The 27,868-nt window shown below is 41.8% G+C and overlaps 1 protein-coding gene across 2 annotated transcripts in view; it reads right to left on the reverse strand.

Moving 5' to 3' along the window:
* The window catches only part of TMEM63C (transmembrane protein 63C), a 537,448-nt gene that overhangs the window by 413,048 nt on the left and 96,532 nt on the right, over nucleotides 1–27,868 (reverse strand). The gene's annotated exons all lie outside the window — the stretch shown is intronic.

Consider the following 27,868-nt stretch of genomic DNA (forward strand, 5'->3'; position numbering starts at 1 on the left):
TGAGCAACAAATGCAACACGGATGTCTGAAAGAATTTATTATAGAAACAGAAGCCAAAGTTGTATATGGAGAAGGGTAATAGTTCAGGACACTGGTCTTCCACTGCCTCCACGTGCTGATGGAGCGAATACCTGACTTAGATCCCCAGGAGAAGGGTTTGAGCACCATGAAGCAGTTTAGCCTTCATCTTTGGTACAAGGAGGAGGACCCCTAAAGCACCAGGATCAGAGTAAAGAGCGAAGCTGAAGGTCAGAGAGTCAATTCACACGTGGACTCAAAGAGCATCAGCACAAGCTCATGCAGGAAGAGGATTAAGATAGGCTTCCAATTTTCCTAATGTTCAATACCATACTTGCACAAACACGCATCGTGTACAGTCAGACCACACAGCCCGACATGACTGGAAACTGGCTATATCCACTATGCAGGACACTATTTTCTATGGAAGGGTGGTAAAAGAAAAGAAATTTGTGATTACCCCTAAGGACTGCTCGAAAGATTTTGTGGCAAGTGGTTAATTTTAAAGTATGCTGACCCAGAAGCATTTCTCACATCCCACTATTACTAAAATTAGGACTTTGCCTGTGAGTTTAGCGTTTCAAATTATGCAATTTTAGGGAATTTATATACTGAATAGTGTATTTTAAAGCACAATGCGTTTCTAAGAAGGGTTACATTGCCATGGATTTTACACATGGAGAGTGGAGGTTCTCCCACAAAGAATATGCTGCAACCTGAGAAAGGTCCTGCTTTGAAATGCAGGTATGTAGGACTATGAGGACACCAGAGGCATATAAAAGATTCTTTTATTAATGAAGATGCAAGTTGAATTGGGGAAATCATGTCTCATGAAGAATAGTAGCACTGCCATACACACTTAAATGGTCCACAATAGGACACGGTCAACCTGCTAACAATGAGAATCGCCGACGCCCGATGATGACGGAAGGCTGATTGCCAGAGCTCCTCCTCCCCCCCTATGTCAGATGCCTACATCAGCGAGACGAGTCTAGATTGGGACACCAAGAAGATTTCTGCCTCGAGAGGTGAATGGTGGCGTTGGGCGGCCGTGTCAGCATGGAGTTGCAGCATGCCTGATTTTACATCAGATAAAGATGCTCTATCATGGACAGGCCATGGAGATCTGAAATGTAGCAGCACCTTGTTGATGGTACATGAGAGGTGCGGTGCCCACCCTACTGCAGAATTCAAGTGGGTCTGCAAGTCGGAGACAGACAACATGGCCCCTGCTAGAGTGCAGCCAAATATTCCCCTTATTTTCCTCGATCAGCGGTCTTTTAGTGGTGGTTCAGCAGTGGACTGGACTTAAAAAACGGAGTTCTTCTGCAGTGGCCACCAGGTTTCTTGCCGGGTGGTAAGTGTGCTACTCTACAGAAGGCTATCGTGGGGTAGATAGGCACTGCCTGGTAGAGGGTCGCCTGTCCACTTTGCAGGACCTACATTGGGACCGGAGGTTAGCGTCTTAAAAACGAAGGAATTTAAGGATTATCCGTTATTTGTGAAATCAAAACCTGGTACGATGCCCGTGGCAGATGTCAGAGAGTTTACAGTTTGTTGCTCCTCCATCTCCAATGACGTTTTCTGCTATTCCTTCCGGTAGTGATTCCAATATGTTCCAACCATTAATACCTTTGACGTCTTTGATTTTGTCTCTATCTGGAGCCAACAAGCAGGCCACTTGAGAAAGCAGAAAGGACCAAAATTAATTTGGGTCAGACGTGTCATTCGAGGGTTCATTACATCAGGCCTCATTACTCACCATACAATGGGACACTAAAAGTATGCTTAATTTTATCTTGGAGGAAAGAAGGCACCTGAAAGCCTCCAAAACTACAGAAATACCAGTTCCCCATGCCCGACTCTCTAAGATTGAGGATACCAGGGCCCAGATCTCTGAGAGGCTAAAGAAGCAGAGACAAGGTTTTTGCAATTAGAGGATCCCATAATGCAGGAAAAGGTGGCTACATTTCAAATGCAAAAATCTTTGATGGAATACAAACTTGAGGAAATAGAAAATCCCTCCCGATGCACCAATCTCTGAATTGTCCCAGAGGGACGTGAGGGGTAACAACCACTCCAATGGGGGGACTCTTATTAAAACACTTGTTCTTTCAGAATACTCCGGGGATTTGACTCTGAGAGCCTTCCATGTGCCGGCACAGCAACCTCCAAATCCAAAATTCACACAAACATTACTTGTATATTTCAGGGACTATCATGTGAAAGTACAAGTATCAACTAAAGTAATCAAGCAGACGCAGTTCACTACACCTCAAGTTCCCCTGTGCAGCATATTTCCTGATATGTCAGCTGTGATGTCTCTGAGGCACAGGAGCTATTACAGCCAATCTCTACTAAGAGTTAGCTATGTGATGCGAGGTTCCAACTGTCATAGCTACTCTTTATCTGTTGTAAACTGGGTTCTAGCTGACTCCACACTTGGCATATAGCAAATGGCAAATGCAATTTTTTTTACTTTCAACTTTTTTCTCTTTCTCTTTGGTGTTGGTGAGGGGAGGAGAGGAGCCGTTAGGTTGTGGCACAATGTCACGGGACCAGTTTCTTTTAGGGGGGGAAAAGTATGTCAGGTGTGAGTGGGAGGGCAAAACACTTACCGCTGCTTGGGTAGGAGAGAGGTACCTGGTGTTCGGTGGCGGGTTGGGGAGGCCGGGTGGTGCGAAAGGCTTGTTAAAAAGAGATCCAAAATAATGATTGATTACTACATGCATCAATGTTAGAGGTATAGAATGTGAAACTTAAATGAAGGGAGGTACGGCCGCTGAATTGATCTCCTCACTGTTTCACAACAGGTCAGTGTTGTTCCAAAGTATATACCAGAGATAGAGAGTGGATATATCATTTTAGTAATCTAGATGTGAATCACATGATGGGGCCATTAAAAGTATAGATGTTCCACTTAAAGTTTTACTAGGAAAGGAAAGTTAAGATGATGATGAATGAAATCTTAAAAGTTGCCTCTTTAAATATCAACGGTCTTAATCAGAAAACACTTTGTGCAATAGAAACTTGGATCCTAGCCGAGAACCATTCTGTGATATTAGTCCAGGAAACAAATATCCCAGTAGGGAAATTACTGGATCTCTCAATGTTTAAAACCTAGGCAGCTTATAGAGGCTTTGCTTCCACCCATGCGGTACACCGGGGCCCCGCAATTTTTCTGGCCAAAAGGCTAGGAGCCGAAGATGTTCATTTCTCCAGCAGTAAATGCTGCTGTTGGTGGTGCTGGGTGAGATGTCTGGTGTGGTCAAGGTGTATCACGTTTGTAAGCTTCTATAGTCCAGTCAAAGAAAATGCTATGCCCTACGAGGAGTTATTCCAGTGACTACTTCAAATTCCACATGAAGTTATAATCGGAGGTGACTTTAAATTCTTGCAGAACCCGAAAATTGACTCCTCAGTAAATCTAAAGAGGCAGCTAAAACCAAAAAACTTGAAGGTTTTACAAAACTACCAGAAAACACTGGGATAATTTGACCCTTGGAGGGTGGCTTTCCCTAAGAAAACTGCATTTATCTGCTGTTCTGGTAGATTTCAAAGCTCTTCTCCTATAGATTTTTTTCTACTTTCAAAAACTATGGCTAAAGATCAACTTATTATACCTAACGGTTTTTAAAGATCCCGCAATAGTTGTTTTAGAGATATTGGTGGGGAAAGCTACGCAACATCCTAGATGCTGGGTCTTCAACAAACAGTATTTGCAGGAGGAAGGGTGGATGCAAATATGTGAAGAGGAGATAAAGGAATTCTTGGCAATGAACCATGTAGAGTATGGGATGCCTTAAAAGCTTATATTAGAGGGTTGGTGATTGGTAAGAGCACAGAGAACATGAAAAAGACTAAATTACAAAAGCTTATCTCGGAAAGAAATGTCCAGCAAAGCTATGAAAAATTTCTAAGAAATTCATCATTGCCCAAAAAAAGAGAACTGGATAGGGCCAAACAGCATTAAGTGAGGCGTATTATACAAAATGAGAAGTTTTAAAATCGCTCCTACATGCAGAAAGTGTACGAGCGGAGTCATTTGACTGAGAGATTTTTAGCTTGGCAGGAGTGCAAGCAAGTTGCCAACAATAGGATAGACACAGAGAATTGCCCTACTAAAGTGAGCAAAAGACATGGCAATATACACCAGGACAAGCTACACCAGAGTTCTTTGGAGACTTAAGGTAAAATTGTACATATAAAGCAGACTGGATCAGTAATATTGGTCAACATCTTTTAGAACTTAAAGTCTATTTTACATAGTAGGGTAGGTGGCGGATTCTTTCCCTCAAGTGGTTCTTGAGATATGGAGTGTCCAGGTCAGTAACAATGGAAAAAACAATATAGTGTTTGGTATTCTGCCAAGATTTTTTAGGCAAATGTAGTGGCATATGGTGCACTTTATTTTTTCATTTAGTTGCTTGGTTAATCATTGAGTGTTACCTTGCTGTTACAGTGGTCAATTTGTACAAATAAATAAATCATAAAAATGTAAATAAGTGCTGGTGCCTAAAGTCTTCTTAGGATACCTCGGCCCATACCCACTCTTGGTTGCACCTACTTTTAACACTCTCACCAGCCTAAGGCTAGCACTGGTGTTGTACACTGTGTTGAGTGGTATACTGGTAGGACCCTGACTGCTGATGGGTTCTTGTTCTGGTAAAGGGAGTAATAGGGTTCCTTTAAATACCTGCAACCAAATTAGACATTGTGTGAAATAAGGAAGGTAAGCATTTCCCAGAAAACGCAGCGATTGCTGGCTTCCTGGGCATGTATTACATCGTTTCAGTGAGTACTGAATGGAAGGAGTTCTTTATAACCACAATCAGAAAAACAAGCTTTCTGAATCTAGATGCATTTTTTAAATTGAAGCATTAGCATAGCCGATAGTTGACCTCACTGCATTGTGAAACGACTAGAAGGTGAGAGAACGATGCTCTTGAAACAGCATTAGGGCGATAGTACTATGTGGAGCCAAGGAGAAAAATACAGGGTAGGGGGGGGAAGGTCAGCAGTAAGTGTTTTTGGTTGAAAAGCTGCTGCATCTTTTCGTCAGCCAGGTCACACTCTAAAGACAGTAGCACTCAGTGCTGTTTGACATACTTTTGCTTTTTCAATTGTCATAATTCTGAACGTATTGAGTCTCCAGGTGTAGCGTGGTCATCGTGGTGGTGCTCCTACGGAACGTAATGGAGATGAAAAGATTTTTAAGGCCGATGAGCATTTGCAGTGTGGGTGACTCAATTGGAGTCTACAGAAAGCATTTGGTGTGCCTGGAAAGTGAAATTAATTGAATGGTTCTTACTTCCTCTGAGGACGGGTGTATTGTGCTAGCTGGCAAAAATATTGAGGGAGAGGTGATGAAGGAGATTCGAGATTTTGAATGATGTTTGGGAAGAGATGGGCAAAATATCCGAATCGTGTCTAGGAGGCCTATTCACTAAAGTAAATGTGCACGTGCAGATTTACTACAAGTAAATTTAGTCTTAGACTTTTGAGCTCTTCACTACCTAAAAGTCTAAATTTACTCAATAGTGTAGACTTGCATGTTCCCACCCCTGGAATAGGGGTTGGAGTTAGTAAAAATGTCAAACAAGACAGTAAAGCTACTATTAGTAGTAACTTTATGACAATACTTGATGTTACTTACACTTGGTGGCGACTGTGGCAATCGGGGATTAGATCGCCCTACGTTAAAGTATATGTGAAATTTTAAAAGTTTATTAAACAATTAGAAAAAATATTTTTACATTTTAATGTTCTATTTTTATCTTAAATATAGAATATAAACAAACGTTACTGCATTAACTTTTTTTAATTAAAAATGAATTATATAGAAGATATTAAATTTGAAAAAATTATATTTGCTATGTATCAAAAATTATTAAAAACGATGTACAAAATAATTTAAGTAATTTAATTTGTAATAAACATGGTTACATTCATTTTTAAATTAAAAAGGACAATAACGTTTTAAAAAGTAATTAGGTTTTATTTACAAGACAATTCTTTAACATGAAGTAAAATGTATTTATATTTTTAATTAGTTTGAACAAGTTAATTTATTTTAACAATAACTTCTATGGGGTTTTATTTTAATTTCCTAATTTCAATATTTGCTACGGGCGGGTATTTCTTAATCACTAGACCGCCATGTGTGGTGCTAGATGTACTCCAGTTCGGAGCTGGAGTATATTTACGACTGTTTTGGGTCCTTTTTGGCAAGACGACCAGTTTGTGAATGCAAATGGACTTAGCCTTTAGTAGGTGAGGGTGTCTCTCGCTAAACCTCTCCCTAACGGGCCAAGAATCCTCCTTTCACTTCCCTTAACACCACCCTTTTAGAAGTATTGTGCATTTTACAGGCACTCCCCTTTGTCACTCCTACATTCACTACTAAAATGTATAGTTACTCTCCTCAGTCTGGGAGATTTCCGTACAGAAAAGACAGAGGTTAAACCTCCACTTATAGGTATGTGAATAGCATTTTTAGTACATTTAGTAGCACTATCATAGTACTGCAAAATGCACTTAGTGAATAGGCCTCTGGGGGTACAACCTTGAAGGGCTGGCCATCTAGGACGATGATCCTCTATCCTGGCATATGAAGTGTCTGTTTAAGGGGTGTTTGGGTTTGACTGTACTGACAGGGGTCTAAATTAAAGCCCATCCCTAATGGGCATCCCTGGACCGCAATTCAACATTGTGGTGAGGAAATTTCCAAAGGAGCTCTTAATATCTCGATGAAGAAGATGTCAATTGTGCTTGAAGGGCAGGCCATAAACCTTTGGTCTCAGTTGGTGCAATGGTTGGTATGGCTTCACCATGACTCAAGCTGCACCTGCCACCAGGAGAGGGGAGGTGTTGGGCCCAGGAGTGTGACATCAGATGCCTTGGGAGAACGATGCCTCCAGGGTGGACTCTTCCCTGGAGGTAGGACAGCCTGCATGAATCCTCACCATAGACTGGAAGGAGCCTGTTCTGCTGAAGTGCCTGCCCGTGTGTCTCAGTTGGAATATGCAGCCACCTTGGCACTCTTGACCTGGGCACCAAAGCAAAGGTGGCCTCAGGCCCCATCAGTGACAAAGGCTTGCCGCACTCCACATACACGAGCGAGACTGTACAATCAGCAATGCATCAATACAATTAAACCAGTTGCAATATTTCTAACCACTGATTATGCATGTGCAGGAGACTCCAACTCGCCTCATCAGCCCCCATTGTGCACAGTCGAAAGCAGAATACACCAGAATCTCAGATTCATGGGGTAACTAGTAGAGGTACCCCAACATGCGTCCTCGTGATGCTGACCGACAACCACAATCCAAGACTAAGCACTCATCTTACAGCCACTTTAGAACACGTACTTTCCAACTGAACACTGCTACAGAGAAAGCAAGGATTCCTGGATAAAACAGCAGTGATCATTGTTCAATCAGCCCGTGCAGAGCGAGGAAACAGATCAACATGATGCTGGAAAGCAACATCAGAAGTAAACATTTAAATACTTTCCAAGGGCAGGAGGGCTGTGTCTAAGCAGGCAACAAAGATGGTGGCACCTACCTGAGCTCCACGATATTATTGGCGCGGAAGCTCGTTTTGCCATGTCCTTGGCGTGATTTTGGAACTCCCTTGGACACCGGACAGCGGCGGAACAACCAGTGAGTCCGAGAGGCAGCTTAAAAGTGTCTGCACTGCCTCTTTCAAAGCAGTTTCTGGTGAGGCATTTTTTGACTGCAACGACCTCAAAATGGCGACAGACACAGCAGTCCTGTTCTGACTTGCTGAGATTGGATCCTGCCTATTCACGTGTACCAGTCACTAATTCTAATGCTGAACATGAGGTACTGTGTGCACATTTTTACCAATACTGTTCCGCTGGTTTTGAAATTTCCACTGTTCTATTTACACCATTAGAATAAACAAGATGGCAGCCGCCGACAGGATTTTCTTCGTGTGATTTCATTCCTAGTGACAAAGCCCCGTAATTTTGTTGGCATATTCTTCACCACTCCCTACCATTGAAGAATATTTCTTCTGTGGCGTTATTCTCTAAGGCTGTCTATTATTATAACAGTTTTATTGCTACGAACTGTTTGCTGTTGGCATGACCCTCATTTTTTGCACATCGCTTGCTGATTGGTTCTGAATTCAGTAGCGAGCTATACGTCAACGCTTGATCTGTGCCACACTTTCTTCAGCAAGTTCGCCTCACTGAAGCTCAATGCAAGTTCGCCTCACTGAAGCTAAATACTAGTATACATCTTTTCTTATTTAAGTCTGGTACAATTTATTTTTTCACGTGTGTTACAGTATAAGCTACCTACACACAGCAAGGTTTTTCTTAACCCTGCCTTCATTGGTTTTAAATCACCCAGATTGAGACTATCTGGTTGCGGTTGCTACGATTGTATTCAATGGCGGAAGGTATGGGTGCAAGCACCAAAGACAGACTCCAAGGGGAATCTGAAATGCTCCAAACAGACCTCACCTACTCTGTAATCACCAACTAAGGGTAATCTAGAGTCTGCTTCAACTTTGGATGCAATATTACTCAAGCCCAATACGGTCCACGATATTGCACAAAGTACCAAAACGAATACTAACTTGCTTCAAGTAGAGGTTGCTGCAATTCGTAATAATCTCAAATCCCGCAGGGATGTGGAATTCCTATAGCCCCGACGCCCAGGACATATTGTTTGGGGTCAAGGGCAACAAGTTTTAATGTGTATTTTGTCCATGGGACAAGCAGGCCCAACCCCCAGCAGCACAAACCCTTTGGCTGCCAGTTTGCAGTACCCCATTAAGGATCAGGGTAGGGCACTGCCTGCAGTTAAGTTAATATTTGTGTGCATATGTTAATGCTGTTCAAACTTGTAGTTATGGTTCATTAATTGAAAGCCTTTATTATTAGGGTGAGCGCTCTCAGCAAATGTAAGTTCTGACTGCACTACTGAGAGTGGCTCCAGTATAAAAATGTGTACAAATGGTTTCAAAGTTTAGCAATATGAGGCTATGCATTATGCTCCCAGAATGCTCTCTGATTAGATGCAAATATTTGCAGAAGCTTGAAAGCAAGATTAATGATTCTTTGCTTTCAATATAAAATGTTAATAAAAAATGAAAGTAGGAAACATTTTGTTTTGCTAAACTACTGTAACATTTCAGGTACCATTTCTTTGCAGCATCATTTATTAAAATGTGGTGATGCATGCTAGTATTTCCCCAAAATATTCATATTAGAAAATCAGTGTAACCAGTTTCAATAAGATTTTGGGAAACATAAAAATAAACAAGCATCGGCAAAGCCAATAGGTCTGAAATGGTGGTCAGCTTTTTAGTTTTTGGCAATGCGTGACTTGTTTTGGCATGGTTTTTGTAAAACGTTATTGATGTGAGAGCTGGCGGACCCTCACCATTATAACAAAAATATTTGGGTCTCAAAGAAGCACACACTGCCACATTAGTTACTGGCACTGAACAAAACTAATTTGTGTGCCGATATGCTCCTTGTGAAAGAGAAGAATGCTGTCACTCACCGTGAAGCCAGCCGATACAGAGAGAGAGAGATAATTTTAATAAACACAAAAGGTCATGGCTAATGCCAGACCAAATTAGGGGCCCAATTATTAAAGAAAGTCTCAAAAGTGCACCCTTGGTATATGTCCTTCAGGGGCGGCTGGTGAAGTTTGTGAGTGGGAGGGGCGGGCATGCAAGAAAATAGGAGACATGGATCTCATGCAGGGAAGTGAAGGGATGCAAAGTAGCAAGAACAGAGCTAGTGCCTTTGCTTGTACGCCTGTCTCATCCAGCCTTGCGTCTCTCTTTTTCCGTATGTCTCACTGTCCCTGCCACTTTCTCTTTGTACCTGTCGCTGCTCAGTACCTCTCGGCTGTACCTTGCACCGGTCCCGACCTCTCATTACCCCGTACCTGTGGCCATTTATTTGAGCAATATACACACTATGCACTGATTATTCTCTTCCCGAATTTGAATTCAGAACTGAAAATGAAGTAGCCAGAGATATATTACACAGCGCCAAGAGGCCGCGCATGTGCACCAATGCCCTTCACACATACTGCCAGACTTTTACCGCTATCAGAATTGTGTGACTTATCCGCAGAAATCTTGCAGCTGCTGTGCCCTCGAGAACTTTATAATATGTAATAGGAAGCCCTAGTTAAAAGCAAGTTCAGAATTCTTTCAGACCATGTCTAACTCAACAGAGGTAGCAATGTGATTTTTTTAAAGGGGGTGGCTTGGAGCATAAAATCTTACCTCACGTTACAGCCATCGCGCAGTTTATGTTTAGGAGACACAAACTGTACACCACACCACATTTACAGAGTTTTGCCTCTATATTTGTATGCATGCAAATAAGGTCCCATCCGTCATATATATCACGATCTTCATAACATGATTTTATCTCAAATGTTGTACTTACCGGATCACCAGTCGGGTTCACAGCAAGTCCGTCCTGATCAAACACAGCCAACAGGACTACAGCACACTTGATAATCAGGGCTGCGCAGCCAACTCTTCCACAGCCCACGCCCCCAGCTTACAGTATCCAACCAGGAGGCCTAAAAGTATCGCAAAGGCAATGGGTGCTCCAATTGTTGCCACCCACTACTCTCTCACTCACCCACTAGCTCTGCCCCTTACCATTCATTTAACTAGCGCGCTAATATCGCCTGGGCGACAGTATACGCGCCCTATTGAAAACTAACCATTTTCTCCTTTTTCTGGACACTCCCTTCATGCGGACATCATTCTTCTAGATTGTGCATCGGGGGCGAGCAATAGTCCTCGCCCCGGCCAGCACATGCGCAGGAGGTCTCTGACGTGACCTCATCCATTCCTTAAAAAAAAAGAAAACTGAATTTGTATTCACATGAAGCAGTGAGCACTTCATTTGAATCAAATGAAGTGCTCACTGCATCGTGTTGAATACAAATTCCATTTTTTTTCTTGGAAGGGAGCTGCTACATTGTGTACACATTCTCTTATCTCCTCCCCGTCGGATCCTAGTCCCGAAGCTAGTGGGGCAAAGCCCCTTTAGCCCCTTAACACCAGCTGCCACGGATGTCCTTGCACTAAAGGCAGCAATATGGCTTTCGTAAATTCACACAAATTTACAGCAGTAGGGCAAGAGATAGTACTCCTAGAAAATATTTGTGAACTGTGATTTAGCATGAGCAAATATGCATGTGTAGATTTGCTCATGCGAAAACCTGAGTGTTTGCATTTCTCTGTATTGGAAAAGATTAGAGAAGAGTTGTTGAAAACCCTTAAAACATGCAAGTTAGTAGGTTTGCACAGACTCGGGACATTCCAATCCTGGAACTATTGTTTACCACTACCTTCAGTCCCAGTATGTAGATCTGCGGAAACGCAGCAACATAAAGGGATTGCTAGTATTCAAACACTACTATGGTATGAACCCTGGCATAATCAGAGAGGCTATATAAGAGCTCTTATATAATGAGATTGCTGCCATAATTTGTCGCCGCACAACATGGCACCAGAGGGACAAGTGGATTTTGTTACAGGACAAGTAGATTTATGAAGCAACCTGCCCCATGGACAAGTAGATATTTTAATAAATTCCACACCCCTGAATCCCTTTCACTGCGTGTTTCTAACGCGGAAATGAGTATGTGGAAGACCTTACAAATAAACAGACGAAGCACATTCAAAATCTGGAATGTTCCGTTACTTCATTGAGGAAAGATCTCACAGAGCAGGAGGATGATCGAAATAGACAAAGGAATCTTCGTATTTTTAGATTACCGGAGGACTGTGAAAAATCTGCTCCTTCAGCAATTGATTTTTTGCTTACATGGATCCCAAATACCCTGAAAATTTCCTTCATCAAGGACTTTGAGATAAAGTGCGCCAACAGGGTTCCAACCTTCAAACTAAGATTGATGTCCTCTCCAAGGCCCCCGATTTGTAAACCTTTGCGTCATCAACATACAGAACTAATTCTGGCACAGATGAGAAAAATTAAATCAATACAATGGGAGGGGTACAGAATATCTATCTCACAATATTTTGCCAGAGACACAGTGATTCGTCGCAAAGGCTTCCTGAATCTACGCAAGTTAAACATTCCATTCTCTTTTGCTGGTCCCTCAAGCTTTCAAATCACTTTCAAAAGTCGTAATCAGATTTTTTATGAGCCTTCAGATCTTTCGACATTCTTGGATAATCAATCTGAATCGCAAATGGACTCAGACTTGCTTCCTGGTACTTCTCGTCCCTAATGTTTTCTATATTAATTGACACGGTCTGTGCCAAATATTTTTTCATTTATATAGTTTGGTGCCTTTTTACTACTTCTTCAATTATTATTCTCTCCTATAAGGCAATGCAGTTCATTGTATTTTATTCAGGTCTACTTGGGATTACTTCTCTGGTTTGCTTGTTATAATACCGGTTGTCTAACTTAGATTTGGTATTATTTGGGTTTCAATTTCTAGAATTGTTCTGTACTTTGCTGGCTGGCCTAGTTTATATGAATCCCTGCAGTAATGTTGTTAAAATTTATTATTGTGAACATACCTTTAACTTCTTATTTTCCCCTCTTTTGTAAACTTTCATTATTGGTAAGTATTTGATCCTTTATTCATTTGCTTCTTTTACTTTCGATTTTATTTTACTTTGTCTTCCCTTTCTCCAATGTTCTTCCTAATTGGCAACTTCTTTCTATGGATATATTAGTTTCTGACGACATTGTCCTCCAATTCTATTTTTTCCTCTTTTCTAAAATCTTTTTCTATCAGTAAATATTTGATCCTTTATTCACTTGCTTTTTCTACTTCCATCTTAATTTATTGCTCGGTCTTTTCCTTGTTCAGTGGTCTATTTAAGTGGTAATCTATTTATATGGTTATATTAATTCCTGACATCATTGAATACCAAAGACCTGATAGTTATACAGTTGCCTTATGCTATAGTTATGAAGTCTTACTTGTAAGATCAGTTTAAGACAATGATTTTATTTATTTCTCTTTAATAATTGTTATAACTGAAATGGTATAATTCATGATACTTTTCTCCCACAGCCTTTTAGTGGTTATTTACGCTGTATATAATACGTACAGCTGTTAATAATAATATGATGCAGTTCTGTGTTCTGTACTCTTCTTTTCGGGGACTACTTCTTTAAAAGTTGTACGACTGTTTCCCTCAATTTTTCGAACTATCATTAACTTTTTCTCATATTATTCTTTTAATAAGCTTGGTGTTCTATTTTCTATATTCTTTTCTCTTTCCTTCATTTATATCCTTCCTTTTATTTGATCTTTCTGTTTGGCTCGCTTATTTTGACCTTACCTCTTTTTCTTTTATCTTTATTCTGTCTCTGTGTTGATGGTCATTCACTTATATGAATATACCATTTATTGATAAGGTTGATCTTCATTGAATTATCAAATTATATTTGCTGATCTGTGTCATTATAGGTTCCAACTTAGGGGTCTATTACGATGGTGGGCGGACAAAGTCTGCCTGCCACCGTAACGGAATGCGGGACCGTCCGCCAGGGGTGCTGTGGTCCCGCACCTGAAATTAGGATGCCACCGTGGCGGTGGCATCCTCTATTCCCAGCATTGTGGCGGGCGGTGCTCAAAGCACCGCCCTCCCACAATGCTGGGAATGCATGTTGTGCATTGGCATGCGCAAGGGGACCGGCACTGCGCGGTGCCTGCCACCTTGTCCATGCCAATGCAGGGGGGTACCATAGGTACCCCCCCATGTGCACCCCCCAACCTCCTGGAGGCCTGCTACGATCCCCCAATAGCAAAGACCGCATGCCTGTCCATGGCAGCAACACCGCCATGGACAGGCTGATCTCCGCCGTAATCATAATATGGCTGGCGGGGTCTTGCAGACACCACCACCATGTTAACCATGTTTTCAGACCGGTCGACGAGTCGACCGGCAGAAAAGCGGCGGACGGTTTTTCCGTCTGCCACAGACCCCCCAGCCATCCTAATATGGCGGGGGGTCTTTGAGGTGTGGAAGGCGGGCGGATCGCCCCCGCCAGGCCAGCGGGGGCAATCCACCCGCCATCCTAATGGGCCCCTTAGTATCTATTTACTCATTTTTTGCTTTACTTCATTTTAATGTATATCTAATCGAAAGTTCCATACTTTTATAGTCAGGATGATTTTCTTATGAATTACATTTTATGTTAGATTCCCTACTTATATTTAATTTTTATTTATTATTTGCTTTAATTATATGAGATTGTTTGATTCTTCTTATTGCATCATTTTAAAGTTAGTTATTTATTCCATGCATTGTATTTATTCTCTTTACATTTTATTCAGATACCTTTTTGGGCTGGTTTATGGCTCTTATATTGATATTTATCTATTAATATAAGCTGCCTTATTTATTTATTAAATGTTATGTATTTTCTCCTTTTTTCTCAAATGTTCAACTTTGATATATTTATTGTATTTATATTATTTATACTTGGTGGAACAATGTGGCAATATAAATAATCCACCCGAGAAGGTTATGCCTGTTTCGCCGCTCTGTGGCTTGTTTATCCTTGAGCTGTCCATACCGAGGTTGTTTGCCTCTGCTGTTGCTCTTTAACGATGTTCCCCACCATGCATTTTGTCTCCTACAGACTTCCCTTGGTGGGGTTGCATTTGATTGATACTCAGCTTTTCTTTGGAGTACTTTTGTTCTTTTTCTTCCTTCTATTCTTCACTCCCCTCCTTGCTCTCTATCCTAGTTTTGGGACATCTGCTTCATTTTATTTTAGGATACATGATTTATTTTCTTTAGTTTTTTTAATTTATCTTGGTTACCCCTTTTTCTTTCTATCAGATGCATTTACTTATGTTTCATGTTGATCTATATCTGGTTTAAATGTAGTTTCACTTACTGTCCGGGGGTTGAATCACCCTGTTAAGAGGGCCAAAATCTTAGATTATTGCAAAAGTTTATCTGGTGATGTTCTACTTCAAGAGACTAAGATTGCCTTTAAAGAAGCTCTTCTTATGCAGAAGGACAGGGTTCTTGATGTTACTTGTTCTGAAGCCTCTGGTAAGAAGAATGGGGTTGTTACTCTTATTTCCAAATACTCTGGTTTGTCCATTGTTACAGCTGAGCATGATACCAATGGGAGATGGTTACTTACTTGTTTGTCCAATGGTTCAGATGATCTATATATTATGAATTTATATGCCCCAAACATTGATGACCCTCTTCTTTGGCGTACCATAAATAAAAAACTTTCTGATATCCCTCAGAATTCAAGAACAATTGTTGGCGGTGATTTTAATCTTCCCTTTGATCCTATTTTAGATAGACATTCTGCTTTTAAATTTCGACGCCCTAGGGTAATTTGAAGTTTTTCTCCTCTCCACAATCTAGCTTTTCTCGTAGTGATTATTTTTTAGTAGATGCCTCTCTTTTAAAGCATACTATAAATGTTATGATTCATTCAATAGTCGTTTCTGACCACGCAGCGGTTTCTTTGACTATCCTTAATCTTACAGATACGAGAGGCCCTCGTAATTGGCGTCTTAATACAGAAATTGTGGACGATAAGGATAAAGGTAAAAAACTTAATGAGGAGATTGATAATTTCTGCAAAGATAATGAGTCTTTGGTGAATTCCCCAAAAGTTTTTGGGGATGCATTTAAATGCACTATACGGGGATGTATCAAAAAAATGTCAAAAAGAAACAGAGACATTGGAAAGTCTCTTCAGTCTTTGGAGGAGGATATCAAATGCAAAGAGGAGCTATATAGACACTCTAATGACAAGTCGCTCCAACAGGATATCAAGCATTTGAAATACTCTTAACTCTATAGTTACAAAAAGAGCTTATAATGGTGTACACACTCAAAAATATCAGCATTTGCAATTAGGAAATAGAGCTGGTAAGTTGTTGGCTGCCACCCTAAAATATAAAAATAAGAATATTAAAGCTACTCCGATTTCTTATATATGATAAAAATGGTTCAAGGAAATTCCATAATCAAGAAATACTTGGGAGTCTTCCGAGACTTTTATGAAATGCTATACACACCTAAAGATCTATGCTACAAATTTACTTGTCAACAGTTTCTGAACTCGATCCCTACTAATACTATTTCTTATTCCGATATAATTGAATTGGGGAAACCGATTGATAATGACGAGATCATTTAGGCTATTAAGAATACTCATTCAGGAAAGGCTCTAGGACCAGATAGGTTTCCTATTATCTTTTATAAAACATTTACTCCCTCAATAGTCAAACATCTTAGGAGTATTTTGGATAATTTTGTTCTTTCTGGCAGGGTTTGTGGCTCAGCTGCTGAGGCTACTATAGTAGTGATTCTGAAGGATGGTAAAGATTATTCTGATCCCAAAAACCTTCGCCCAATTTCATTATTAAATATGGAGACGAAAATCTTTGCCAAGATCTTGGCTAGGTGCTTAGAGAGTCAGATTCCCAATATCATCCACGATTCCCAAACAGGTTTCGTTAAAGGGAGACTTGCTAGAGATAATATTCAGACCTTTTGCCATATTTTAGAAAAAGCAAAACTTTCTGTTTTACCATCGGTGGCGATCGCTCTGGACGCTGAAAAGCCCTTTGACAAAGTCTCTTGGCCTTTCTTACAAGCAGTATTAGAATCCCATAACCTTGGCGACTCTTATTAATATGGTAATGTCCCTCTATGTGCAACCTAAAGCTAATATCAGAATTAATGGCACTACGTCTTCCTTTTTTAATCTTCCTCAGGGCACTAGACAGGGGTGCCCTTTCTCATCCCTTCTTTTTCTCTAGTCTCTAGACCCACTCCTTCGTCTACTCAATTTGAACCAGAGTATTAAAGGTTTTCAATTTGTTTGTAAATGCTTAAAACAGCCGCATACGCTGATGACATCCTTATTTTTTCAGAGGATATTTTAACTGCGATTCCTGTTATTTCTAATATCATTAGAGAATTTTCGCTTGTTTCCGGGTACACTCAAAGAAAAAATGGAAATGTTCCCCGGCAATTCGTTGTGTTTTCCTTCTCACATGGGCGACTCAGGTTTTAAATGGCAATCCACTCATATTAAATACTTAGGGATTTGATTTTGTAAGGACCTCTCAGATACTATTAGTTATAATGAATCCCATATCATAGCTAAAGTTAAAGATCTTTTATCCTCCTGGTCTCCTAAATATATTTCCTGGTGGGGAAGATTACAAACTCTTAAAATTATGATATCCCCGATTATTAATTTTTTATCCTCTATTGTCACCCATAAAGCTTTCTTCTCCTTCTTCCATGAGATTGATTCACTCACTTCAACATTTCTATGGAATGATAAGAGAGCTAGAATTGCTCATCAATACCTTAGAAATCCCTCTATCCTGGGTGGCTGTAATCTTTCAGATTGAAACTTGTATCAAATCGCCTTCCTAGTGTCTCAAGGTGCTCTTTGGTTCTTACCAGATTCCCAACATATACCCCCTTGGATTTATACTGAACGTGAGATGTGTACTCCTCTTTCCACTCCTTCCTTTCTCACCGCTTCTAAGCTCATTCTTATCGTATTATATTAGACACGATTAATGCACTAAAATATATTGATAAAAAAGTATCCAAACCTATTCTTAAATCAAGATGGTCCTCACTATGGTACAATCCTAAAATTGTTATATCAATCCTGGTACGGTCTATTCGTGGGTTGCTAGTGGTATTAGATTGGTGAAAGATCTTTATGACTCTAATCATGACCCTCTTCCCATCTCTTTTTTAGCTAGGGAATATAATATTCACTGTTTCACTTCTGTCTATGTGGTCACGCTCAGGCCATACAGCATCGAAAATCTATAAATTTGTGTCTGCTCCACTCCCTTCACAGTCTACAATTACATATGATAAATGGCCTCATCATTTTGAAAAGAGACCTGGCAACTGATTGGGAAGTTCTCCCTACGTAATAAGATTGCTCCTTCTCTTATTCAATCTAAATTCTTTACATTAAATCTCCTTCATTGGACCCACGTTCGCTTACACAAGTTGAAACTACGGAATAGCGATCTTTGTTGGAATTGTAATCTAGAACCAGGCACTCATCAACATATGATTTTTGAATGTACGTTATTGCAATCCTCCTGGGGTTTGATACGGAAACATTTATCATCAATCTCTAATATATCTTTAGAGCTTTCTTTACCTATGATTCTATTGGGCACATGGGCTACAGCTATTCCTTTACCCTTGACAATACGGATCTGGAGTTATTGGATTTACTTTTATCCATTGCTGTTCGAATTATACTAACAGAATGGAAATCTTTTCATCTTTTATCTTATCATACTTGGTGGGCATGGGTCTCATACCTTCGTGGAGCTCATATTTTTGTTGAGGAGAAACATTACTCGCCTTCCATTCCTAGTAATGTTTGACGGTCTCTGGACAACTATGTGAATTTGTCCTCTCAGGGGTTGGTAGCTCAGTATCCTTTTGATTCCAATTCTTACATTATTTCCTTCATTGAAGCAGATGTCCCCCCTCCCTTTTTTCTTGATTCCTATTTTTACTTCTTTCTGTCTTTTTCCTAGTATCCTCATTTCTTTTTCTTCCACCCTGTTTTCTTTTTCTGTGCAATCTTATTTATCAAGAAATACAACTAGTACATGACGTTATCATGATATAGGGTGTTGCTTTGTCTGATCAATCTATCTGGGAATTGTAATATTACTTGATCAGTTTTATAACATATACTACGTGTCATTTATGTATGTTCTTACTTGTCTGAATAACGATATGTTCACAACTCTTTATCACAGTTCATTAACTCTTGGTATGAAATCTTTATGCTTAAATTCTTCGATATTAATTTAATATACATTTGATTTTGATATGTTGCATTGCAATGTATTACAAATGTATTTTCTCTTATAAATAAACAATAAAGATATTTGAACTTCAAAATACTTTCTAAGAGCAGAAAGAAGTGTCAGACAAGTCCAACACTAGCCCTGCTCCGTTATTTTTCGGTGAGGCTCGGCTTGGGGTTTAGAGATGAAGAGTGTGACCTCACATAATGCTTTAGGTAAGCCTGGTGGGGAGAGGATGTGGTCTGACGGCTAGATTGCCGACTTTGGAGCTGGGAAACCAAGGTTCGAGCCTCGGGGTCATGTCCACATTCTGTGATTCTGGGCAAATCACTTAATCTCCCTGTGCCTACCCAAAAAATAAATGTGTCCTTGTGTAACGTAACCGGTGGTCATATAAAGCGCTCCAATACCTTCGGGTCGAGCTCGCGCTATATAAATCTGCAAGAAAAAAAAAAAGTGACCCCACCGCCTAAGGACGCGAGTTAAAAAGGACTGCAACGCTATGCATTCTTAAGCAATACCCTTAGAAAAATGAATACAAATTAAATCTTACTTCGCATGGGCTATAAATGTTCTCTACCGAGCAACATTATACAGAGAATGCATTTGAGGATGTTTTCTGGGAGAGAAGGATAGTGTTAAGTCTTTAAATGCTTGTAATTGGTCCATATTAGAGTCAGTTCTGCTAAGCGAACCTCTTAAGTCACTTATAGGGCCACAGTCCTTGCCAGTAATTTTACAAAAGCATCGCACTGTCCAGTCAGCGCCAGGTCACAAGTGAGTCCCACAATCAATGCCAGTGCACCTCCCATGATCTACGGTGCACGCGGACCGGCACTGCTCACCCATTTGAGAGGCTAAGAAGTCGCAAAAAAATTTTTTGTTGCGAAAAATCTCGAAAGTTACATGAATTACGCAAAATTCCACACAATCGCTTTGCAGCATCACTCGTGAACACGGAGCACATGTTTAAAAATCAAGCAAAACACCGGCAAGAGAACTCATGAGACATTTTCTGGTCCAACCAGTGTCTGAAATAAAGAAACTGGGTCACATTTAACTAAATTTCCCTAAAGTGAAATGTGCAAAGTTCGCAGGCCTAATTACAGTTTTGGACAGGCCTCCCTTGCACCGCACAATCTGTCCCCACATTTACCTTGCCACCTCTGCTTCCTCTAGGAATGTGCTCTATTAACTTCATTCTTTGAAACCGTTTCCCCTCTTGTTGCTATGTCCTTCTATCCATTCCTCTTTATTTCCCCACTCATGGCACTGCGGCTAGTGTCTCCCTCTGTTGCTTTGTCCCCCTTAATGCGTTTTTCTCTCTTCTCTTTCTTCTCCTACCGGTCTCCTTTTCAGCTTGCCACTCCCCTTCTGCCTGCCAGTGATCTGCTCGTTTGAAGTTTGCAGCTTTTTCCCTCTGTGTTGCCATTCTCCCGTCTTTCTTTTACTCTGTGCATTCACAGCCCTGCTGCTTGCATCTCTCGTTCCTCCCGTAGGTGCGTGTTAGCCAAGGCTCCTTTTGCTAATTGCCGGCGCTTGGAATGGAAAGATATGCCAGAACTAGAACCTCCACTCTTTATGTCAATATTGCTTAATAATCTTGGAATGCAGAATCACAAACGGACAATTTTCGTTCCTGTTACCCTCAAACTGCTTCAGCAAAGCAGCTTCTACAGGGGACACATGAACGTTGTATAATTAAACTGTAGCAGGTGTCCCCATTAGTTCTGAAATACCTGTAGGTCATGGTTTGGAAAACCCTCAGACCTTGAAGAAGTTTGTGGGTGCAGAGGACAGTGGTACTGGTAGCGATACAAGTACGACATCTGCTCAGGGCCCAACACACATATACATAAAAACCGTGGCTGCCAATTCAAACCTTTCTTGGAAAAAGGTAGGCTGTGACTATGTAAATATGTACCTCATCTCATACATTTAATGTTATTAAATCACAGCGCAAAATGCAAAGTGTATTATGAGAAAGATTTCATGACTGCACTGGAAAAATGCTGCCACATCTTTTTTTTCAATGGAGACAAAAAAATTACATGCCTATAAACACCGATTTATACAAGGTTTGAAAATTCTGTAAAACACTTAAAAAACCTGTTAGATTTGGCATCTTTTGGTGTGTTTCCCCTGAATATTTGCTTTCTGGCCTCCCAGTTTTGACTCGGTTTGTGCTGGCTTAGTGTTTCTGCGCACTTTTCTCACTGCTGATCAGTGGTAAAGTGCAAGTGCTCCTGTGGTAAAATGTGTTATGGATTGGCGTTTCCATGATTGGCCTATTTGATTTGTGTGTCAGTCCCTAGTAAAGTGCACGGAGTGTGCCAGGGCCTGAAAATCAAATGCTGTTGGTGGGCTGCAGCACTGGATTGTGCCTCCCACACAAACAGCCTGTAAATGTAACTCGGGCCTGCCATTGCAGAGCCTGTGTGCAGTCTGGTACTGCCATGTAGACTTGGCAAGTGAACCCACTTGCCAGGCCCTAACCTTCCCTTTTCTTACATTTCAGTCACCCTAAGGTAGGCCCAAGGTACCCCTGTGGGCAGGGTCCAGTGTATGTGAAAGGTAGGACATGCCCTGGTGTGTGTGGCATGCCCCGATAGTGAATTACTGCCAATTTTGTTTTTCGCTATTGCAAGGCTACCAGTTCCCCATAGGACAGAATGGGGAGTTTGTTTATAACATCTTATAAACATAACTGGCCCTGGGAACTAAGTCGGAAAATCAAGTTTAGTATGCCTGAACTCAAAATCTAAAGATGCATCTTTTAGTGAAGGTGATTTTTACATTTTGGGTTTGAAAACACCACTTTTAGAAAGTAGGTATTTTCTTGCTCAGCCATCCAGCAGGCCTCTGTGTGGTTTGTGGATTGACTGTCTGGGTTTTGGATGACAGGGGCTGGGCAGCAGCAGCAGCAGCCCCGGATAGTCTAGGTGGGTCGGAAAAGGGCTGAGTAGACCTGGGCTGCTTTTAGAGTAGGTGGAGGATATTTCCTTGCACCTGAATGGACCTGGTCTGCCTCTGACAATGCCGTCTCCACCTCCTGCCAGGAAGCCACACCAGAGAAGGCAGAACTGGTTCTGGCTGGGCACAGACATTCTCTGCTTGAGAGGACAAAGGCTTTTGGACTATAAAAAGTGGAGCCCAAATCCCTGAACTTTAGAACTCTTTTGGACCAAGAAAACTGCCAAGAAGAAGAGCTGGAGAAGCTGGGAGGAGGAACTACCAGTTTGCTGTGTGCTTTGCTGTGTTGGACTGAAGTGGCTGCTTTTGTCTTGGGCAGTGAAAGGACTGGACTGAACTTTTTGCAATCTACTTTTGTGAGTTTCTCCAAGGGCTTGAGGTAGAGCTTGCCCCCCTGTTCAAGAAGTCTCAGGAACAGCAAAAACTTCAAGTTCTTTTGCCCTCATCACTGGAGACTGTGTTTTGTGCTGCGACAGAAGAAAAAGCAACCCGACGCAGTCTATGATGCCGCTGCCGACTCCGTGTCCTGAAGGCACCACTGAGGGCACCGCCGCAACGCGACCCTGGTCTCACCGACGACGCCTGCTGATGCTGCCAAAGAGCCGCTGCTCACACCGTGACCTGTGGGCACCGCACTCTGCATCGCCTCACTTCACGACGCTGCCTAGGTATCCCCGAGGATGCCGCTCCACAACGAAATAGAAGCTGCTGCTTGCACAGTGGTTTAAGGGCACCTCTCGTAAAGTTACACAATGCACCTCCTACACCGCAGCCTTGCCCTACCGACGCCGGCGCCGTCGACTCCAGTCCGTCAGCTGACCACAGCGCTTCAGCAACGACAACGACGCTGCTTGCACCGTGACCTGCCAGCACCGCGACGAGCACCGCATCACTTTCTACAGCGACCCTGGTCTCACTGACTATGCCATCTGACGCCGTCACCGAGCCGCTGCTCGCACCGTGACCTGAGCGCATCGCACGCCGCACCGCTGCACTTCACACCGCAGCACCCGACGCCTGCCAGCGCTCCTGACTTCAACCACGAGGAGTTAGATCTGCAAAGCGTGTGATTTCAAGGGCCCAACGACTCCTGCACGGACCTCCGAAACAGACGCCTGCGGACGCCGTGCTTTTGGAACCTCAATGAGAGGTCGCCGTCGCCCTGTATTTCTAAAAGTACTGTTTTACGGGTCTTCCCAACACCTTGGCTGGCCCGTGACACCATGGTCAGCCGGAACTGTTTGGATTTGTTTGTTCATGACGCCGTTATAGCCCCAGAGGGAGCTTTCGACTTCAAGGAGCTGTTTTACAAGGTTATTTTGATAACTGAAGATTTCTAAGTACTGTATTGTGCAATCTTATCGTTTTTGGTCTTGTCTTAAGTATATAAAAATATTGAATATTTTTCTAAACTGGTGTGGTGTCCTTTTGTAGTGCTTACACTTGATTAAAATACCTCGCACTTCGAACCAAAGTTTTTATGACACCAAGCAATTGAAGCAAATCATCAGGACCCTTCACAAAAGAGCTCTCTTGGGTCTTCAATTCAATTATCTGTCCATTCATTCACCTGCTGATATCCAACATTTCACCTTTAAATTCTGACATCCATCCATTCATTCATTTCATCCATCCATCCATCCATCTAGTCTTTCATCATTCCATCCATCAATATTCAAACCTATCTATCCATCCATCCATCCATTCATCCATCCATCCATCCCCTAATCTATCTATATATCTATTCACCCTTTCACTCATCCATCGCTCCATCTACCCTTTCACACATCCATTCATCCCTCCACACATCCACCCACCCATCCACCAATCCATCCATCCGCTCATCCATCCATTTACCCTTTCACTCATCCATCCTTTCACTCATTCATTCACTTTTAATTACCCGTCTATTCATTCTCCCTCCCTTTCACTCACCCATCTATTCTTTCACTCATTCATCTATCCACCCACCCATCCATCCTTCCTTTCTCTCCTCCATCCATCCATTATTTCAATCATTCATCCTCTCATCCATACATCTTTTTGCTCATCCATCCTTTCACTGCATCATCCACCCTTTCACTCCACTTGTCTATCCTCTCTTTCACTCACCCCATCCATGCACACATCCTTGCTCTCATCACCCATCCACCCTTTCACTCAGCCATCTATGCATCATCCCTTTCACTCATCCATCCTGTCTTTCACTCATCCACCCTTACATCCATCCTTTCACCCATTCAACCATACTTCCACTAACACATCCATCCATCTATTCTTTCACTCATTTGCTCACCTTTGCCTGCCAAGTTGCAGACAGGAGAGGCCCATCAAGAACTCCACCCCACTGTAGGTGCTAAAGGTGAGGGTTCACGATGCCCCAGCATCCATCCTTTCACTTATCCAATTATCCTTCACTCAATCTATCCACCCTTTCACTCCACTCATCCATCCATCCATCCCTTTCACTCAGCCTTCCATACATTTGTTCACTCATCTATCCTTTTTCTCATCATGCATTCACTGTCAGTCATCCATCCTTTCATCCATCCAACCTCCCTTTCCTCATCCATCCTTACATCCATCCTTTCACTCATTCATCCATTCATACATCTACCAATCCACCCTTTCATTCACTCACCCATACATCCTTTCACTCACCCACCCATCCATCCATCCCCTCACACATCCATCCATTCTTTCACCCACTCACGTTTGTCTGCCATGTTGCAGACAGGAGAGGCTCACCAGGAACTCCTCCTTGATGAGGTGCTATAGTTGGGGGTTCAAGATACCCAGCATCCATCCTTTCAATCATCCATCCATTTATACTTTCACTCAGTCTATCCACCCTTTCACTTCACTCCTCTATCCATCCACCCTTTCACTCAGCCTTCCATACTTTTGTTCACTCATCCATCTATCCTTTCTCTCATCATCCATCAATGCTTTCACTCATCCATACATTCTTTCCCTCGTCCATCCATCCATCCATCCATCCATCCATCCATCCATCCATCCATACATACATCCATCCATCCTTTCACTCACTCATCCATCCATCTAACTACAAATCCACCCTGTCACTCACCCATCCATTCACCCTTTCACTTACCATCTGTCCATCTTCTCCCTCACACACTCATCCATTCATCCTTTCACTCACTCACACACCCTTTCATGCTATTTATGAGCCTGGGTCTACCGAGTTGCAGACAGAAGATGACCATCAATAACTCCACAGCTGCTGTAACTGCTAAACCAGGGGGTTCATAATGCTCCGTCCATGAGACCAGTAAAAGACCAGGAACACCTACTCATAGACAACCTTCCAGGAGTACAATTGTCAGAGTATCATCTCATTAACGCCATCTGTAGTAAAGGGTGTCTTACTGTGGCAATTCCTCTGTGCGGGCATGTTAGGGCCTGGAAGGACAGAACCCCTTAATCCCATACTGACCCAATGCACTTCTTTAGTGACCCACTCGCCGAGCAAGAAGAATCGAAGAACAGCCATATCCATGACATGCAGATAGTGTCCTTCATCAGCTCGTTACCACAGTGAAAGAGCTTGCAACACATTGAATTAATCTAATTTGCAAGCAATATTAGGACACAACTGACAAGTAGCAATGATTATGGTTTAAAAATTAATACTTATTTTTGTTACCCTATACCTAGTTATCCTTTGCTTATTCCAAAAATAAAAGACAAAAGGAAGAAAGATACGCAAGTCACATTTTTGCAAGCTTCCATAATCCCTCTCAATGGAGCAAAAACAATACGTAATGTCAGGTTGATCCATCAGCAATTTTTCACTACCTCATTGCTACAACCATTCTTCCCTTAACCTAGCCAGAACCTATTAGCCATGCAACAATAGGACTACTATGCATAAAGAGACAGAATGCAAATACCCACATTCATAATGGTTAGCCTTACATAGTTATGGAGATTTAGTCAAAAGCGATCAAGGAACATAAATTATCAAGTCTGCACAACGGTTTTCTGTTCAAATGAGTTTCTAGCAAAAATTACACAGGACGCATAAACTGGAGAAAAACAAAAATGATGTGCAATACTTATAACTCCAAAAATCAGTAATCATGCATGACATCACTTGCTTAGACAACTAAACTAATAAATCTTGAGTCTTCCATTTGTTTATCATGTGTGGTCAGAGTTTGTTCTCTCTGATCTGCTCTGAATAGGTTTGGAGCTTTAATTTACCTGCCACCTTTAACGGAAGGCACCAATACCTAACGAAATGGCATCCTTTATGCGGTCCATGGGGTAAGATTCAGATCTCCGCCTCCAGTCTGTAGTACAGTACAGAGAGACCATCAGTCTAACCTGGCCTTCTCAGCACTTACTATAGGAATCTGTTGCTCACACAAGAACCCTTTATCCTCCTCCATTTCCATTGAAGAAAGCCCTATTCTTGGTGATGGCTCTTAGACTTTGGAACGCCGACCTCACTCTCCCCCTTACTCCCACTACCCAGGCCATACACTGTGATCCTACAACAAAGACAGATCAACCTACACATTCACTTACAATAGAAATCTCAATCTGAGCTCATTATTTGATCCATCAACGTTAGAACCTGTTCCCTACTCTTTCCTGGAACGAGGAGGTAGAGGAATTAAAATAGTAAAAGTTAACATATGGCCAGAATTTAGCTAATGGGGTCTGTATACAATGTCTTTGTGACGAGTGGCAGAGAAGTCCACTATCGCAGACAAGAGTCACAAATAAAATTGTGCGAGAGAAATGTAATTAGAGTTCATTTGAAATACACCTGAGATCACTGTTGGCGTCTACGGGGTGTGAGGACAAACTCATTCCACAATTGACAGCTTCATAGGACCCGCATATGTACACTAGCTGGTTTGTGATCCATGGGAAGACATACTCCTTTCGACACTTAGTGTTCCATTACTCTGACTAGAATGGAGCAGAATAGTTCAAGGTGGCAACAAAATCCAGAAAGAAAGAGTAAGTGGGTGAGCAGGTATGGCCACCACCCAGGTGGCAAGGAGACAGCACCTGCACAGTGCCCCATCTTTGCATGCTAAGGGTGCTTGCTGGTTAGAACCACGCAGCAGTGTTGTTAGCTCTCCTAGCTTGTCCGGTCAGGCTATTTCTTATTGAAACTCCCAAGATAGGGGCTTGGGAGGGTACATTACCTTCTTTGTAGACAATACAATTCACACAGTGCCCAGCTGCAATGCTGCTCATAACTCTCTGGAGCAAGGAAAGAGTTCAGCTCGAGACCAGGTGGGCGATAGCTGGACAACTTATGCCAAGACCCTCAGCGGTTAGGCTTACATCAAGCTAGCCACAGTGATGTACCCAACAAGAGACAACCAGTGCACTGAAGAGAGTGAGTTCCCAGTTGAATAATTTATTTGTTTTATTCGGTTCTTTCTTGAGGACTGGGTAAGCCACATAGCAATGGCAAGCATGCCATGACTTCTGGTCTTTTGTTTATGGTGGAGTGAGATACAGGTACAGTATTGTGTAACACTAGGTGCAGGCCCTATAAGAAATGTATACCTTGCCTAAGTCTCTCAAAACAACACTTCACATGTGGCACACCACACTCAACACTCCACTATCCAAACCCGGGGCAATACAGAGGATATCCTGGTTGCGCAGACTGGTTGCACCTCCTCTGATTTTCTCCATTGCAACAGTGAACTGTACCCTACTCTGTAGGTGTTATTCCACTCAAAATAGACTGAAGAGTACCTAGGGCTATGTCATATAGGATTGGAAGACAAGGACCAATGGATAGGTAGTTTACAGAATGTTATGACAGAAAATGACTAAAACTGTTGACGTAACATCAAGAATGCAGGAATTTCCGGCCTACTTGTAGCCCAATTGTGGGGGAAGTAGACTAGATTGACAGTGTTGACTTGCTACAACCGTCAATTCGACAGTGTATACTAGTTGTACCTTATAGACCAAAAGATCCAAGATTAGATTAAAACTTAAAATTTGTT

This window comes from Triturus cristatus, chromosome 9, assembly GCF_964204655.1.
Source record: "Triturus cristatus chromosome 9, aTriCri1.1, whole genome shotgun sequence".
NCBI lineage: Eukaryota > Metazoa > Chordata > Amphibia > Caudata > Salamandridae > Triturus > Triturus cristatus.